This window comes from Cylas formicarius, unplaced genomic scaffold (assembly GCF_029955315.1).
Source record: "Cylas formicarius isolate icCylForm1 unplaced genomic scaffold, icCylForm1.1 PGA_scaffold_3__17_contigs__length_32017465, whole genome shotgun sequence".
NCBI classification, from domain to species: domain Eukaryota; kingdom Metazoa; phylum Arthropoda; class Insecta; order Coleoptera; family Brentidae; genus Cylas; species Cylas formicarius.
In genome coordinates, this window is record NW_026844326.1 from 29,895,649 (window position 1) to 29,913,803 (window position 18,155).

At 36.5% G+C, this 18,155-nt stretch overlaps 1 protein-coding gene and 1 long non-coding RNA gene across 4 annotated transcripts in view; one reads left to right on the forward strand and one right to left on the reverse strand.

The window, feature by feature from the left end:
* LOC132699179 (uncharacterized) overlaps nucleotides 1-18,155 on the reverse strand; it is an 82,204-nt gene that overhangs the window by 38,973 nt on the left and 25,076 nt on the right. The window contains exon 1 of one of the 3 annotated variants that reach the window (XM_060665750.1): nucleotides 11,098-11,222. The exons of the other annotated variants lie outside the window; for them this stretch is intronic. The gene's annotated coding sequence lies outside the window, so the exon portion shown is untranslated. Of the gene's footprint in view, nucleotides 1-11,097; nucleotides 11,223-18,155 lie in introns of those variants that run through there. 3 annotated transcript variants of the gene reach the window in all.
* Nucleotides 11,370-18,155, forward strand: part of LOC132699180 (uncharacterized) — a 34,549-nt gene continuing 27,763 nt past the window's right edge. The window contains exon 1 of the long non-coding RNA XR_009618479.1: nucleotides 11,370-11,641. This is a non-coding gene — a long non-coding RNA (uncharacterized LOC132699180). The remainder of the gene's footprint in view (nucleotides 11,642-18,155) is intronic.

The following is an 18,155-nucleotide window of genomic DNA, read 5'->3' on the forward strand; positions in this document are numbered from 1 at the left end:
ATTCAAAACGTGGGAAATATCTCCGAAAACATCCGATTGCTACCAAATCCGTGCGGTAAAATCCCGGAAATGTCCGAAATGGCTCGGAATGTGAGGAAGTGACGCTTCCCGCATGCTAGATCAGTGTGCAAATAGGTATTTTACAGACGGGAGTAGAAAAAATGTTTCGACGCGGGCGGGGAACTGTTCCCGGTTTTCCACGGCCGGGTGGAGAATAGCCCGCACTCGCACACAACTACGTGGGCGCGAAATTGAAATTGCGAGCCGATGCGAATTTGACGAAACAGCGACAAATCGTATCGTATCGTTGGTTTCAAACATACAAATCGATTATTTTATTAAACCAAGTGAAATGCGGCCGACACTTTTTGTTTTATAATATTAACTGTTACGCTTCGCAATTTTATAAAATCTGAAAATGTATCCTACATTTCCAAAATTTCTTTAAAATGCTTCTCAACCATGTTTGTGTGTTTGTGTGTGTGTGTGTGTTTTTGGGCGTTAAAGGAGTAAAGAACCACAACCTTCCAATAGCAATGAGGCCGAAAGCAATCCCACACTTGCCACTGTGGCCCTTCCTTACATTCAAAATATCACTAAAAGTTCTAAAGAAACATAACGTCAAAACCAGATTTACTACTTGTCCAAAAATCTCTCAACATCTTCGATACGTCAAAGACAAAAATTCGGTTTGAGATTCCATGCATATACAGCAAAGAATACAGGGCGAAAAATATCAACTAGGGTCAAAGAACATGAAAAGATGGTGACAAGGCTAAAATAAAAAATTAACGCCCAACCTCTACGAGAGTAGATAAACAAAGGGGGTTCAGACGAACATAGCCTCAAAAACTTGCTAACTAACCAAAACTTGCCATCGCTACCTCTCTGACTCTGTCAGTAGTTTTAATTGTAAAATAAAGAAGACTGTTTCTAATCAACCCGCCGCCTTGTAAACTTGTTAGTCTAGCAATTGTAAGCGTTGTTTGGATTAAGTATATTACTCAATTGACATGTGTGGGTACTATTTTTCTTAGGTTAAACTATATTGTAAATGCTAAATGCGTCAATAAAAATTTTAATTTTAATGTTTTTAATTTAAAAAGCCTTAAGACTTAAGACAAATAAACTCATCAGCAGTTAGCGAGCACAATCACGAAACCGGACATAAAAATTACTCGATAAAACTAAAATTCTTACATGTAATCAATTCTTCTACCAACGAAAAATCCGAGAGTCTATAGAAATCTATAAACAATCCAACAACCTTAACCGCGACTCAGGACCAATATGGGAATCCTTTATCCTGTGGTAGCTTGTGTTATCTATACAATAACAATGTTATTGCGAATATTTTTTAATTTCAATTTTAATTTCAATGGCAGAACCCAAATCATTAAGGTTATTACGGGAACTTTTTGATCAAGGGGTTTATTCGGTCTGGCGGGCGAATTTAAAACAATTCCAAAATTCCGTAAGCGAGGAGGACAGAGTAAGGGAGAGAAAGAGTGCCGACGAGAGATCTAGAAGTACTCTAAGGGTTGAAACGGATGAAAAGTGCCATTAAATTAAAATATTTATATCACCGGCGATTCTAGTGTGTACTCTCGGCTACGGGAAAGACGGATAAAGGAACTGCGCGTATGGGAAAAATATGGAAATGTATTCCGGCGCACTTAGAAATGAATTGGACGAGATTATTTCGGTCGCGTTAAAAAGAAAAATGTTGAAAATTCGTGCCCGACCGATTCCGATCGATAAATTGATGCGGGTCATTGGAATACGATTCCTAGCGTGATTTTCATGTTTTTTATTACTTGCAACCATGTTTTATAGCGGTAACCATAGCTACATATGGCGCCAGTTCTTTCGCGAGGTTTTAATATTTTTTGCAGCACTTCTTTTATCAAGGAAAATTCCGAGAATCTATAGAAATCTATAAGCAACCTAACAATCTTTACCGCGATTCAGGTCTTTACCTGTCACCAATATAGGAATCAGTCATCCGAGAAGATGCTTAAGCTCTGAAGAAGCCAACAGGATGTTTAGCAAAACGTTAGCAAGTACGACTCAACGACAACCGACTCAGGTCAGTATTATAAATGTTGTATTATGTATTACGTATAGAGTTAATATAATTCAGAAAGGACTGCATTTGTTTTTCTGTTCCAGTTAGACAAGCCAAAAAATCATCTACATGTCTATACCACCAAAGAAATCTTTTGCTCATAACGTCAAAACCAGATTTACCGCTTGTCCAAAAATCTCTCAACATCTTCGATCTGTCAAAGATAAAATTCCGTTTGAGTTTTCAGCATTTCATGCAGTAGTGGTAACATAATACCTCTTGAGACATATTTCATTAAAATATCAAAAGTGGTATTACAGATATTATATGTAGTTTTCCTTTTAGGAAACACCCTGTATAAGCAGTTTCAGTTAAGCTCTGAATAAGACAACGTCAGCAAGGTCCTGTGAAAGTCTCTTTTAGAAATGAAAAAGATATTTTTGCTAAGCCTTTAAAGGCACATACCATGACTAGTTGTTTTATTTATGAAATGTATTAAGAAAAAGAAAACCTACTTCTGATTTAAAGCACAACCGACTTAATCTTGATAAAATGGAAAATTGGAGACCAGGTCAAAGGTTAGGGCGCTTATCTATCTTTGAACCAACAACCTCCGGTGCATATTAAGTAGTTTGATCTAAATAGAACAACGAAAAACTAAAATACGAGCTTGATCTGTTGATTTTTATTTAATTTTGGTCGATTTATTGCAGGGAACTTTTAGTAGTAAGTTTTTTTTTGCGAGAAAAAGGATAGCAATCCAATGCGGCATACGCAGTATCAAAAATTTGGTTTCATGTTTCATGTTAAACATGGACAATTAAAAATAAACCCGATATGGAAATATATTGCGAACCCCACACCTGCCACCAAAAACGGATGGCCTCCCTTCATTAATAAAAATTGCCAAAAACCAAACCAAAACGTGCTGGAAAATAAATTTCAATTCATATCTCTCTGGCGGTCTGTTTTGCCAATAATTAGCCTTTATTAAAACGGAAACACATTTATTTTGATACCGATTCGATGTGCGGCCGCGTAATTTTGAAAGTTGCCCGATGCACGATGTCGAAACGTCAAAAGTTTATATCTCGCCCCGGCATCGAAAAATGTTTGTCTTCCCGCCGCCGTTACTTTAAAGTTCTTCCAGGGATATTTTCGGGATCGCGCGATAAATTCCGGGAGCAAAATCCGGTAATACGTTTTGAGAAACGATCTCCCGACCTAAAAATAGATTCTTGTAGTGGTCGAAATATTGGCCGGCGCTTTGGCGGCAGTGTCCTCGTTTTCTTTGTCGAAGTTTCTCGTTATTGGTTCTTTTACATCCCGAAAAACTATAATCGTCATGTAGAGCTCCTCGGTAAATCGGAATTATCCCTGTAACAATTGCTGTTGTGTAGTCCATCTTATATTTGGCTTTCATCGAAATTACCTGATATTTTCCAAGAAACAAGAAACAGCTAATGAAACAATACAAACCTTCTAAATCCCTCATGACTCTAATATTCTTCGTCTCTAAGGACGAACTAAGATTCACAAACCAGGATTACCCCTTCGAGCTATTGCGAGCACCATTGGTTCTTCATTATATTCTCTAGCAAAATATCTAATGTATTTAATAAAACCCGTTACTGGAAAAACTGATAGTTTTGTACTTAATTCCCTTCACTTTATTAAATAATTAAAATTTTTTGGTTAGTTTCGACGTACTAAAGCGTTCTTCTTCTGTAGCTCACAACCCTTTGTGGGTCTTTGCTGCAAGTACTGCCTGCCTTCACTTGTCTCTGTCCGTGAACTCCTCTCTCCAATTCTCTACTCCCAGAGCGTGCAGGTCTTTGGTAATATTGTCTCTCCATCTTAGTTTAGGTCTCCCTGGAGGTCTTTTTCCGGAAGGATTTTCCTCCCAAATACGTCTAATAAGACGTTCGTTTCGGGATCTGTGGGCATGTCCTAACCATTTTAGTCTGTGTGCTTTAATAACATTTAAGATGGATGGCTCGCTGTAGAAGTTTTCCATTTCTTCGTTGGTTCTAATTCGGTATTGCCCTGTTTCCTCACCCACTGTAGCTCAATTTTTTGCTCAAAGCGACTTACCAGTGCTTCATTCTGCTTTGTGATGGTCCAGGTTTCCGAGCAGTAAGTTATTACCGGACTTATTACTGTTGTGTATATTTTGATTTTAGAATTCCTTGACAGTATTTTAGATTTTAATAGATCTTGTAGCGGCTAGTAGCATCTATTGCCTTTTTGCATCCTTGCCCGAATGTCTTCAGTTACCTCATTCTCCTGCGTTATGATGGCTCCCAGATATTGAATGTTTTGTCCAATTCGGTCTCTACCTGCTCTTCGGTTGACATGCATATATTTGGTTTTCCCTTCGTTTATGTTTAACCCTACTTTTTTGTTTCTTTTTCAATTGATCTCAGCTGATCTAATTGCCACATCCAATACTACATAGTAGTAGAGATAGCCCGTCGCCTTGTTTTAAGCCACTGGTGGTAGAAAACATCACGGATATGTGCTTGGCAATCCTGACCTTCGCGCTAGAGTTTTCGACACATGTTTTCGTTACATTAATAAGCTTTCTTAGTACCCCTATACTTTCTATAGCCACACATAGGCTGTGATGCTATCATAGCCTTGACTAAAGTCGATAAATAGCTGGTGCACATCTCTATCAAATTCCCAGCTTTTTTCCAGTAGTTGTCTGATTTGGTCTGAAGCCACACTGGTAGTCTCCTATATTCTCCCCTGCATATGGAGTAATTCTGCTTCTGAGTATATTTGATAGGCTACGTTCAGTAGGGTTATTCCTCTGCAGCTCTTACACCTTGACCTGTCCCCTTTTTTGTGAATCTGTATGATTATTCCCTCATTCCATTCCTTTGGGATTGTTTCTGATTTCTGATTGTTTCTGATTGTTTCCCATATTTTTTCTAAAAGCCTTTGCAGTTCCTCATATAGTCGATTTCCCCCGCACTTTATCAGTTCAGCTGTTATGGAATCACTACCTGGGCATTTGTTGTTTTTCAGATGTCTGTTATTGAGGAGGTCGCCACCTGCTCCTCTGGACCCTGATATCTTTGGTTTGTAATATCAGTTTCACCTTCTATATTGAGCAGGTGTTCAAAATACTGCTTCCAGGTTGGCAGAATCTCTGCTGCGTCTGTTATAAGATCGTTGTTTTCCTTTTTGAGTATATTGGTGCGTGGAATGTATCCCTTGTTCGTGTTCTTGATCCCTTTGAAAAACTCTCTGTTGTTATTCTTCTTTGCTTGCATCTCCACGTTCGCTATCATTGAATTATACGCTTCTCTCTTCTTTCTTCTACTAAGCTTTCTCTTTACTAAAGACACTATTTATATATTTAGATATATTAAAATCCGAGAATCTGGAACCAAACCTTCTCACCTGCTTTTCTGCACCATATTTTTCTTATATCGGTCAATTTTGTGAACAAACGTCGGGAACAGCTACGGGTTCTCCACTGTCACCAGCCATGGAAGCCTCTGAGAAGAAAGCTCTCTACACCTATTTCGATGATCCTTTTGTTATTTGGCATCATGGTCTAGAAACCCTAGTAGATTTTCTTAGACATTTAAACTCTATACACCCTAACATACATTTTAACATTGAGTTGGAAACTAAAAAATCATCGGTTATTAACTCTCTTCTTTACAGAGCCGTAAAATTATGTCAGCCCGAGTCACTGAACCCAGAACTGAACACCTGACTTCTGCTCTTCTCTCTAATAATTTCCACATTACAGATATTAAGCGTTCCATCAAAAAATACACTTCACCACAACCTTTCAATAGCAATGAAAGCGAAACCAATCCCGCACTTGCCACTGTTGTCCTTCCTTATATTCAAAACATCACTCACCACATATCAAAAGTTCTTAAGAAATACACTTGTCCAAAAATCTCTCAACATCTTCGATCCGTCAAAGACAAAATTCCATTTCAATACTATGCGGCAAGGAATACATTGGAGAGGGTGGATGAAAAATATCAACGAGGGTCAAAGAACATGAAAAGCCTTAAGCTACCACAAATAAGCTCATGAGCAGTTGCCGAACACAATCACGAATCCGGATGTCAATTATTCTTCTACCAATAAAAATCTGAAAATCTAAGAGATATCTGTAATTATATCCAGAAGATTTATAAATAGTATTACAGGAGCCTGTGGAAGTTCCCCTGAAAAAGAAAAATGGAAAAATGCTCCGCTGCCCCATTCGTGCAAACAAACTTGTGACTCAAATGACGTTTACCGCACTTGTTGCATAATATACAGTTGACGTATTATTGACAGCAGTTATAGATTAAATCATTCAAAACTTGATCATTTTACAACCGGTCCAAACTTGGCCACCAATTACGAAATATTTTGTGATGTATAACGTTCACTTAAGTCAAACGTTTTTATGTTATTAGTTTTCTGTCATTCCATTTGATGATGCAAGAGTATTTGGAATATTTTTTTATATATGAAAATTCTACGGTACAGATACATATTTTTTTGATTTCTAGTTTTCCTGATCTTATGACTGCTCAAGAAGAAAAAATTGTGTTTCTTGATTTATTGACATTTCAATTGACGAGTTTTAAATGTCAACTTATGACAGTTACTTGATGCGTCACTCAGCGAACGTCTTGCTGTTTTGTGAAAACGTATAGCACACGACACGTTACTAAACTAAAGCTTATGGAAAACCGACAACAACTGAGCTGGCAAACCATAAACCACTGACAACCATTTATTTTGTTTTGGACTTTTAGGCAAGAACTGGCAGATTGTGTCCTAGACATTAATGAGTTTGAGTAGAGCCCAATAATAGAAATGAAAATTGAACGGTGTACAAGAAAAAAGTAGTTAGGTTGAGTTTAAAACTACTTAAAATGACGATAGCCAGGTTTAGAAGGAGTTTACATTATAACAATATAAAAATTACATAAGTTGAAAAATCACATTCCTATTTTAGAATAATTTTTAATTACTACAAATTATTCCACGCCTTTTCTTTCAAATATCTTTTTTCTGGCTGACATCAAAAAAATACCACCAGAGTACCAAAAATAGTATTATATTCAACCATTCATGCCATGTTCGCTAACTGTACAGTGAAGCACGAGTATGGATCGAGGTGGTTCATTTAATTCCCAGATACAGATCTAGATGTGGTCAATATGAGCAGAGCATTTAATATATGGAAAGGTCACAAGTGGTACATTTTAGTACTTCCTATAATTCGGAGCCATAATTTCCCCCGTATCTTATGGCGACCACTAGAGAGAGACGGTTTCAACCAAAACCCAGATGTTCATGTCCGACGAATTGTGTAAAACGTATAAAACGCGAGAGAGATAAAATTACGCCGCCAATACTGCGAAGAGAAAACCGCCCTCGATAACCACTCGTGTGGAAAAAGCTTTAAAAGTCCCACCGAAAGTTCCACCCATGGGAAAGCAAAATATCGAATTTCCTAGTTAATTCCCGCTGAAGGATTTGAGCCGTCGTCGATGAAATTTTAGGCTCTAGGATAAAATGGTAAAAATACAAAGATGGTTTATCTTTTAGTACGGTCAATATACCGGCAGGTTATTGACGTTGGTATGGTCTGTTCATAGATATAAGGAAGTGACCAATTGCTTTTGAATGGGATCATCCAAGGGTGGTCATTAACATACAATGCAACAAGATTATTACCTACAGTTTCGGAATTTAAATTCAGTTAAAATTGTGGTCCTCAATAGAAAATAATTTTATACCTACCTGAGTTTAATATTCTCTGGTTTGGTATACTACTTTTCAGGAGATCCTCCCGCCCAAATGTAGAAAACACTGTTCTATTGAGACTAAGGAAGTTATAATCAATGTTTATTTGACTCTCATTGAACGTGGAGCCAGAAACAGATTTAAACATAAATACATACATAAATAAACGTGTTCGGCCATATTTAACTCTTACAGCTTGCCCTTGTCTTTCCTTAATTCGTATTAGTTAGTCGCTTTCTTATATCTATGAACAGACTTTACCTTATTATATGTCTACAAAATAGCGAGGCATAGAGGCAGGTTTATGTGACAATGAGCAATCATATAAAAAAAAAACTGTGATACCGTTTTCTCGATTCTTGAGATATCTCTAAGCAAAATTAAAGAATTTACCTTTTTAGGTAATAGAAGAAGAACATAGATGAAACTAAATAACAGTCACTTTCTTATATCTATGAACAGACTTTACCTTGCAGTTTGTTAAATCATTCGGGTTTGACTAAGAACCTATTAGGTTCTCATATTTGACACAACTGTAATTTAGTGAAGGAGCAATTATTGAAAGCACAAATTATACAAGTCTGTGAGTGGGAGTCCTTAAGAAACTACTTTCAAAACTTGTACATAAGGCAACACTTACCTGAATACAGGCACATCCTTTTCTTTGCAGTTTCCATCACAAACACACCAGAACACCGAAAAAGGTACGGAGAGAATCATAACCACCAAAAATGTAAACAACAATGGCAGAGACTGTTGTATTAGAGACTGATTTAGCATCACTTTTTACCGTAGGAGGGCCTTTATATTATCTTATAGCTATGTGGTCACACGGTGTAGGAGAGACGTCGCGGCGTCATCACCAGCGCGTCGTGCGTCACAGACCTGACGTACCGTAACGCAAGACCGCGAAATTTAGTCGTAGCTAGTAGCTGGCAGCTGCTGGTTCGTGTAATATTAATTGCCGACGTAACACGCCCAGGTTTTGCAACCTTCACAGAACTGATTCCCGAGTAATCTAATTTGTCGCGTTGCCAGTTAATGCTCTGGCTCGAACTCGCGCTTTAATATGCTCCGGGACATGCTTTTAACTCTAGATAAAATAGTGATAGCTATCGCGTATACGAATCGATAAGCAGTTGAACATGCACACCGCTTGCGTATACAGGGTATTAGCGTTTTGCAATAAGTAATATTTAATTATGATTTATACATATTTTAACATCCACTTGGGAAAATTTTATACAAATATTTAAGAACTCCATTTAATGTTGAAAACAGGAGGTCATTTTCTTTAGAATTTTTTTGATATCTCATACATTGGCTTGTGTTTTTGACATTTCTTAACTGAATATAGGGTTTGTTGGTGGTCATTCCAGATCAACTTCTCCATCTTCTTCTTGGTACTCTTCCTCACTGTTGTGGGCAAATCCCGATCCATCACCACAAAATCTTGCAAATCCTCACAAAATTTGTATTGGTCATTTTTCAAAGAAATTTCCACAGGCTTCTGTAATACTTTTTACAAAACTTCTGGATTCCTCCTGCGTTGGTTTTTGTTTCGAAATATTATTAAAGACGGATGATGTAGTCAGCTTAAAAAAGATCCTACGTCATCTATGGATCGCAACCTTAAAACAGTTATTAAGGCTTCTTCTCTATCAGACTCCGTGAAAAAAATGTGTTACCTTAATTGAAAAATGCTTATCGGTAACATATTTTTCTTATAAAGGTCAAATTTTTGAACAAACTTCGGGAACAGCTATGGGTTCTCCACTATCACCAGTCATCGGGAATATATTTGTGGAAGCCTTTGAGAAGAAACTAATAATAACCTTCCATTCTTAGATATTATTATCAATAGAAAATCAAATATAGCATTGGGTCATTATGTTTACAGAAAACCTATGCACACAGACCGATACCTTAATGCATGGTCACCACCCGGCTCAAAAATCATCGGTTATCAACTCTCTTGTTTACAGAGTCGTAAAACTATCTCAGCCCGAGTCACTGAAAACAGAATTAAAACTCCTTACTTCCTCTCTTCTCTCTAATAATTTCCACATTAAAGATATTAAGTGTTCCATCAAAAAATACACTTCACCACAACCTTCCAACAGCAATGAGGCCGAAAGCAATCCTACATTTGCCACTGTGGTCCTTCCTTACATTCAAAACATCACTGACCACATATCAAAAGTTCTAAAGAAGTATAACGTCAAAACCAGATTTACCACTTGTCCAAAAATCTCTCAACATCTTCGGCCCGTCAAAGACAAAATTCTATTTGAGATGCCAGGAGTTTATAGCATTCCATGCATATGCGGAGACCGGATGAAAAATATCAACTAGGCTCAAGGAACAAGAAAGAGCCTTGTCGAACACACTCATGAAACCGGGTACCAAATTTTATTCCATAAAACTAAAATTCTTGCATGTAATCAGTTCTTCTACCAACGAAAAATCCAAGAGTCCCCAGAACCCCCAGGGTCATTCATTACTAAGCTTAGATAATTAGAAAAATTTTATTTAGAAGTCTAACTAACCAAAAATAGGAAAATTTCTGTTATCGGAAGGCAATACTGTAAACTTTCTAGACAACACAGCCTATTAACACTGCTACTTTAATCACGGTTAAAGGTTATATTAAATATTGGTACATATCAGACCATGGAATATCAAAAGAGAAATGAATCACCAAATCTTAGTTAACCAGTGATTAAAACATGGTTACACTAATAACCAACCCAACCCAACCAACCAAAACTAACCATTATGCAAATCTAGCAAGATCTCAAACAACACAAGTTTTCGAAAGATGAGTTAATTATAACATCAAAATTGATGATTATATTAATTTGATCGTAGATATACTCGGCTGCAACAGCTGTACGAGATGAGTTGAAAGCTCGACCACTCATAAGACATGACTAGTTTTATTTTGTTTACTTCTGATTTAAGATTTAGAACCGGGATTAAATTACGAAGTTACCTGGTCGATACCAATCCATTGCAGTATCATTAACATTTTTATGTATAAGCAATTAGTATTATTTAAATTTTTTGAGAGAAATAGACATTTACTATTTATTTTGTAGGAATGAAAAATAAACGAAATCAAATTTATTTGGTTTGGCTTTCTAAGCGCAAACTGAAATTTACATTTCATAAGTTAACAAACTTTTTATGAAATTTCACACAAAAATTCACACTTTTAAAAGAATAGATTCTAAATCAGTGTATACCTTTGATCTTCACTTTTCTCTATTGTTTCAATTTTGACTTTTTTTGATGTCTCTTGTTTTCTATTGAAATTCATGTAGCGGAGGCCATTTTCATTGCAACCGGATATTGACAACACTGTAATTCGCAACGGACTAAATCGTAAACACCAATTTTCCGATCGTCATTGTGGGAAAATTATTACATCGGGAAATTAATTACGTCAAAGAACCCACGCGACTCGAATCTCAATTTATCGCTGCGGAAAATAAGTAGTTGTTTGCTTCGAATTTTGCGTCGCATGCTGATTCCGGGAAAGCGTACACAATCAAATATGTTTTGAGGGCCTTTTTGGGATAACTGATAACGTGGAGACGGTTATAAGTAAAGACGAGAATGTTTTGTAATTTTCAAAATTTGTTATTTGGAAATTAACGCGAAAAGTTACCACTTCAAATCTATTTTATAATATTTATATATTTACTTGTATAATGCGACCAAAAATATAGTGCATTTATTGCTTTGAAGTTAAGTAGGACTTGAATCTGTACTCTACTTATATTATAGGTAAGTTCCAAAATAATCATTTTTGTCTTTGTTTGTACGAATTTTGATTTATTTTTTTATTTCGATTAATTAAAAAAAAATGTGTCTAAATGCGGGTTCAGACTTCTACTTCTCTCCCAAGTCTGAAGTCGGTAGCTGCAAATTTGGAGTACTTATTGTGTTTTTTGATATTGCACGAAATATCGCGAACACCCTGTGCAATACTTAAAAACCGTAAATACAAAAGTTTAAGCTGTCTATATGGGCTATATGGTCATGTAAAAGAAACTGACATCTAAAACACAGATTTCAAATTATTGCCAATTCTCAAAAATAGGGCGACCCATTTTTCAGTTTTTTTGAATTTGCGATGCACCCTGTATATTTTTGAAAAATTGTCGAGAATAAAAGTTTATGGAGTCGTTTCTTCTGCGTCTGCGAATTTGTTCGGTCTCTGAAAAATGGTCTTTATTTTCAATAGGTTCAGTCACGGGGTAAAGCTGCTTATATGTGCATTTTTTTTTTCACGTATTGATTCATGGATGGAAAAATGTGATGACAATATATTCCGCGATATTATCCGTTCGTTTGTTGAACCCCGACTGGAATCTTTTTAACATTGCATTTAACAGATGTCTATTAAAGACAGTTTACAAATCCGAAACTCCGATCGATCAAAAAAAGGCGATAAATTTCCATTAACGGCCGCGCCGGCTCTCTTCCTTGGCGGCGTGGGTTTGGGGTGGCTGGCGACGGGGCGCGGGGGTAAATTTATGACCGCGCGGAACACATAACACGCGGGGATTAGCTCTCACACGATAACAGTATATAGGGTGATGCGATATATCGATTACGGGGCGATAACGACCTTCCTGCTGGGTCGCAAAACGCGGGGGGCGTCTTCGCTCGATACCCCCACTCCCCTGCCCCAAAAAAAGTGTTTCCCCATCCCAGAATTCGCCATCCGACACCTGTTTTCCGGAATTCGTTTTCGCCATTAATGATTATGAATCGTCCGCTCTTTTTCGTCGCCGACGGTGACATGGGCCCGCACGAGGAGGGGTGGGGTTCTTCGAAGGCAATTTATGATTCTTGTGATCACCTCAAAATAAAAGAAACTGAACGCGATCAACCGACGCGAACGTTACCATTTTCATCTAATTTTCAGAGTGGATAAATAAGAAGGTAAGTCCAAAAATAACAAATATTTCTTTCTGTCAATATAATGTGTAATAGTCGTAGCATTTAAGGGTACAATTCAACAGTCAAATTATTATAATCACCTATAAAGTCTTGTCAGGATTTCTCTTTTTCGTCGGGTGATCCCGATTATTTACATAGTGATCCCCATTGCCCGCACTTCCTTATCTTAGTAAAACAGTATTATTTTTTATTTGTAGATGCCGAAAGTTCACCGTAGGACGGCTAAAAAAGCTAACTGGATTACAGACGACTTGGAAAAGGCTATAAAACTTATTAATGAACAGAATTTTCCAAATATTGATCTATTAATTTGTAAATCCACTCTGGAACATAATTCAATCTTGTATATATCACCTTCCGTAGCCGCAGATTATTATGTTGCATTTTTGGAAGCACTTCAGCATTCCGAAATTCTTCACAACCAGAATGAAGTAGTTTTGGTGACTTCAGCTGCCCACCAAAACAACAACGCCCGTAAAACTTTTGCTATCAATTGTGTGTTAGATTTTTTAAATATAAAACAATGCAATTGTATATTTAATAGCAGCAGACAGGCTTCTTGATTTAGTCTTATGTAATATTGACTATAGCATAGCACGCCACCTCATGTTATATATATATATATATATATATATATATATATATATATATGTTATATATATATATATATATATATATATATATATATATATATATATATATATATATATATATATATATATATATATATATATATATATATATATATATATATATATATATATATATATATATATATATATATATATATATATGTTATATATATATATATATATATATATATATATATATATATATATATATATATATATATATATATATATATATATATATATGACACTATATTCCGGGATATCATCCGACTGGAATCCTGCAGACGTTTCGCCAAAATCTCACTTGGCATCTTCAATGCTCGCGCTCCGAAAGCACTTCGAACACTGCGCCGCAGATGGTAACGGTGCTGCTTTTGCGGGAGGGGAGGTGGCTCCGCCCCCCGAATTGTCGCGCTGTTAATTTCGCCCGATCGTAGTCGCGATGTCCCCGTTGGCTGCTGCGTATCACTCTGCTGTTCGATTATCGTTCTCCACGTATTGGATAAATGCAGAGCGTCGTCTCTCGTATTCAAGTGTCCGGACTTTTCTATCTCGATGGCCTCTCGTATAATCCAAGTCCTAAAATCAATTTTATGGCCTGTCTGATGTTGGTGCTGAAGCAAAGCAGATGTTGTTTGTTTGTTTCTTATGGCTAAAAGATGTTCCTCGAGCCTGGCTGAAATCCTTCTGTTGGTCTGTCCCACATACGTCAGGCTGCCCGATCCGCAAGCTACACTGTATACTCCTTGGTTTTCCAGAGTAATAATATATATATCTTAACTTATCTGAATGGTTAATAAAGTTCCATTCTATTCTGTTCTAAATTCGAAGTTATGTGACCGTCCCTTCAGCGTTAATTCGTCTTCCGTTCCGTAAATTAGACAGAATCAATTTGTTCCACATTCACTTACCGACCGGTACGTAAATTGCGTGTCACGAACGCAAACCAGCCGTACAATGCCCCCCATCAACGGTTAATTGCCGATTAATGAGCTATTACCTCGAAATTTTAATTGTTCAAGTCCGCCGTCCATCGCCGGTCTCTAATTTATGCGGGAATTGGCAATTTATTGAGATTCGTTTCCCGTTTTTTTTTTTCCTTAAATCAATCGGCACTTTCATGGTCTAGTAAAAGATACCTGGGGCTTGCAACACGAGTCGTACAACTCATACAATTGTTAGAGTAAGTATTGCAAAAAAAACATGTATTTTTCTCACTGATAATACAGACCAACAAAGATTTTGTGGTATTTTTCATTTTTGGAGTATATTAGAAAAAAAATTTTTTTTGCGAAACTTCTGGATGCCTCCTGCGTCGGTTTTGGCTGAGTTGAATTTGCTGACGTTTCGCCAATCATCCAGTTGGCTTCTTCAAGTTTCAGTCAAGCTCTGAAGAAGCGAACAGGAAGATTGGCGAAAAGTCAGCAAGTTCGACTCGGCAAAAACCAACTCAGGAGGAATTCAGAAGTTTTGTAAAAAGTTTTACAGTAGCCTGTGGAAGTTTCTTTGAAAAATTAACAATGTGCTTTTGTTTGGTAATTGTAGTAATAATATTTTCTGTGATTTAAAATGGGCCCAGTGAATTATGAAATTATGTAATCAAAAAATTAGTTTTAATTATTATTATTGCAATATTTTTCACGAGAATGCAGGCTCGTTTCGGAGGATGAAAATGTATTTATTTAAAAAAAAAATGAGTTTAAAAAAAATAAACATAACTGACGACAAATTTACAACTTAATTATTTAAGCTTGTTTGTTCTATTCAGTATGTTTTGATTATTAATATTGTTAAAAAAAATTATTAATAATAATTATAATAAAAAACCATAAATAATAGATAATACCACCGGTTTTTCTGAACCCGATATAGACGAAAATACCCTTGGCGATGTTGATGATATATGGAGTGTTTCTCACCACCCACAGTTATTTCGACAATCAGAAGAAAAACTCTTGATAAAGACTGCAACTCTGAGGGCTTAATCGATATTAATTTGAAATTCCGCTTTGACTTCTTCATTGCATAGTTTATTTTTGGATAATACTGATTTTGATAAATACACCATACAACTTAGATCTTTCAATTATTTTTCTACTTAGTTGCCTTCTTTCTGGATAGCTATTTAGCTTCAACGGCGTTACTATAGCACAAGATTTAACATTGTAGCATTTAGAACTTCTCAGGCGATAAAACACGTTCCATTTTGTAAGAGCAAAAAAGATACAACAACGACACGAAAATGAGGCATTGAAAATTTGATAAAAACCCCTTTTCTGTCATTGAAACAATGTGTAGAAACATATTTTGTCGTATATAGTCTTGTAGTGTAGAGCTTCAAACGTAGCAACGAGAAAGTCTTTATTGTATTATATCTCTTTAAAGGACACCAGAAAAAAAACTCAGCTTATATGCAATTGCTATTATTTAATTTTCATACTTGTACTAATTTTCATTGTAGTAGATATACTACGCGGACACAAGACACGATTTCGGGAAACCCTAGGTGTTCGACTAATTCGGTTTTTTTGCAATGCACGTGGTAACAAGACTCTCTTGTTCTGTGAAGGTCCAAGATCTATTTAATTGGTCTATGATAATGAAAACGTTCATTGTACAAAATGCATTACTGGTTCATCACAATAGTTTGGGCTGCACCAACTGAGGATTAACCGTACTAACTTAGCGAAATAATGAAAACCGCCTGTCAGAACCAAATAAACAAAGTTCTGATCGCAGATCAGTTGGCATAGAACTTAAAGTATTTCGAAATCACATCGCCAAGTCGAATGTTCGCTAAACATTTCGAATAGTTAATACTTTTTCTAAAACTTCTGGATTCCTCCGGCGTCGGTTTTTGTTTACTCGTACTTGCTAACGTTTCAGTCAAGCTCTGAAGAAGCCGACAGGATGATTGGCGAAACGTTAGCTAGTTCGAGTCAACAAAAACCGACGTCGGAGGCATCCAGAAGTTTTATAAAAAGCATCCCGAATTGTTCTTATAAAGTTTTTTTACACTATTTTGGTTTACATTTTGCGAAAAGAAGGCTGTATGAAAGTACGTCGTCCAAAAATTAAAAAAAACAGATTGATAATGAAATTAAGTGGGGGGGTGATTTCGGGGTTGTCGAATGATTATCGGTCCAGTATTGAGAATTTTAACTTACTGAATGAGCAGAGCCTTGTGACGTCTGTATTTAATTTATAGATGCTCCCAAAAATACTTTTCGATCCAGTTGGATGGCAAAAAGATTGGTCTGAGTGTTATTTGGGATGTGAATGAACAGAGTTTTTGCATGCCACCTTTTATAAATTAAAAAACAAAAATTCTTTTGAATCTGATGGCATACCAACTTTTTTTTGTGATGTATGCTGGCGAAAAATTATTCTATATTTCAACGTCAGCGAACCTTTAAGGTTTCACAACTAAGAAACAATGTGATAATTTTAATATCTGCTTAGGCAATGACACCATCTCAAGTAGAGATACTGTGAGGTTTCTAGGATCGAGTTTCGATGTCTATATGAGTAGTTGTCTTTAGGAAAATACATATTGATAAAATTAAAAGTGAAAGCTTTCAAAAAAATAGGAAAGATCTAGAAATCGCGTGCAATACGAACTACTTGCTCTTCGAGCAGGTATCTTAATTTGATCGTAGCCGTCGAACTTTTCGGGCAGGTTATTTTCTATCTACGATGTTCGGATCATATATCGGGAGCTCAGATTGGGAGAAAATTTAATTAAGACTCCGCGAGAGAGTTTAATTGTCTCGAACAGTTTGACGCCTATTTATGACCTATTTCGGGTATATAACCAGCGAAACATTTCAGTCAATAGCACTTGTGACGTCGCAACCTCGATTCGTTGTCCGCCAATTAACTACGGTGTTATTTTCGTCTTGTATAGCTGGGATTTTTCGGTGGGTAGTAATTCCAAATCGTATATTATGAGACGTTAGCGATCGGGATAAATTCAGTTTTTTTTAACTTCGCTCAAGTCGTTTAAGTTATACTAATAATTGTTAATTTTTCAAAGAATCTGCCACAGGCTAATGTAGTACATTTTATGAAACTTCTGCGTCGGTTTTTGTTGCCTCGAACTAGCTAACGTTTCGCCAATCATCCTGTTGGCTTCTTCAGAATTTGACTGAAACTGGCTTGATGTATCTGCTTTTATATTGTTTGAGGGGGCGGAGCTAAATAAGGGGCATAAACACCGTCTCAGATGACCGATGACAAGTAGATACCTGAGTCGCGGTTAAGTTTGTTAGGTTGCTTATAGAATTCTATAGACTCTCGGATGTTTCGCTGGTAGAATAATTGATATGCAAGAATTTTAGTTTTACCGAATAAAACTTTATGACCGGTTGTCCTAGTCTTAAACCTCTTTCACGTTCTTTGAGCCTAGTTGATATTTTTCGTTCGGTCTCTTCAATGTATTCTTTGCCGCATATGCATGGAATGCTGTAAACTAATGGCATCTCGAATGGAATTTGAGTTGGTGTTGAGAGATTTTTGGTGAATTTAGAACTTTTGATATGTTGTCAGTGAAATTTTGAGTGTAAGGAAGGACCACAGTGGCAAGTGCAGGATTGCTTTCGGCCTCATTGCTGTTGGAAGGTTGTGGTGCAGTGTATTTTTTGATGGAACGCTTAATATCTTCAATGTGGAAATTATTAGAGAGAAGAGCAGAGGTGAGG